Raw genomic sequence first — 1,005 nt, forward strand, 5'->3', positions numbered from 1 at the left:
AAATTCACGTCTCGCACACTTTAATGCCCTTTGAATGGAACATGTATGCTCCCTTCGTAGTTCCCTTCGAACTACGGGGTCGTGAGGACTGTAATTGAGAACCACTGCCTTAAGGTATGCATTGAAAAAATGCAGAGTAACACCTTAAGGAACTACTATGAACCTTTTCAGGGGAAAATACTTACCCCTAAGTAAGGGTACTGACCCAGGGACAAGATGTTGTACCCCTAACGCTATGATATTTCCACAGATGGTCCTTTGGCTTTCTCTGTGATTTACATTAACACCCGAATTCTAACTCTGATTTTCTGAATGTAATCCGGGACAAAGGAAGATCGCCAAGAGATTCTCTTTTCAACAGTTTAAAATATTTAAATATGAGCCCATAAAGAGAATTTGTGTCTTTAGACTCTAAAAATGTCCACATAATGCAGCAAAAATCTCATATGCTTCACATCAAACAGACACACGTATCCCTCTTCAATGACTAACGTACATCTATTTGTGCATCTGATGAAGTGACGCAGAGAAGTGCTTCACAAGCTTAACTGCTTCAAGCTGCCCTATAAGGGGGTCTGCACCACAGATCTTCTCTGTCTTCGCTTACACAGGACTCTCATATTAATTTCTCCAGAGCACGGCTGACAGATCAGAGGTATCTCCGTATCTGGGAAAAATCCATTTGCACTCTGAGCGCGGGACAGATACTCAACTCACCATGGAGTTTAAAAACATTTCCATCGTGAACCAAATGCTTCGCCATTACAGACAATGAGCAGCATAAGCAAATGAATGGTATTCCAGGGACACACTCAGTTGTCCCATTTAGAGCCGCTGTCTACAGTGCTGGTGCTAGTACATTACGCTGATGAAAGGAAGAAAATGGTCCGTGAAATGAAAAAGGCACTGTAAGGAGAAAAGTGTGCGTGTGAGAGAAAAACTCTACCTTGGCAAGCGACTCCCCATTCCTCGTATCCTATGTTGCACAGGCATTTCCCAATAGGC

The 1,005-nt window shown here is 42.8% G+C and overlaps 1 protein-coding gene across 1 annotated transcript in view; it reads right to left on the bottom strand.

The window, feature by feature from the left end:
• Window positions 1–999, bottom strand: part of LOC107549767 (ephrin type-A receptor 3) — a 137,576-nt gene extending 136,577 nt beyond the window's left edge. The window contains exon 1 of the mRNA XM_016230941.1: window positions 947–999. The gene's annotated coding sequence lies outside the window, so the exon portion shown is untranslated. The remainder of the gene's footprint in view (window positions 1–946) is intronic.
• Window positions 1,000–1,005: the final 6 nt, after the last annotated feature.

The sequence above is a fragment of the Sinocyclocheilus grahami genome, unplaced genomic scaffold, assembly GCF_001515645.1.
Source record: "Sinocyclocheilus grahami isolate Dianchi unplaced genomic scaffold, SAMN03320097.WGS_v1.1 scaffold380.1, whole genome shotgun sequence".
In the NCBI taxonomy this organism is placed as follows: domain Eukaryota; kingdom Metazoa; phylum Chordata; class Actinopteri; order Cypriniformes; family Cyprinidae; genus Sinocyclocheilus; species Sinocyclocheilus grahami.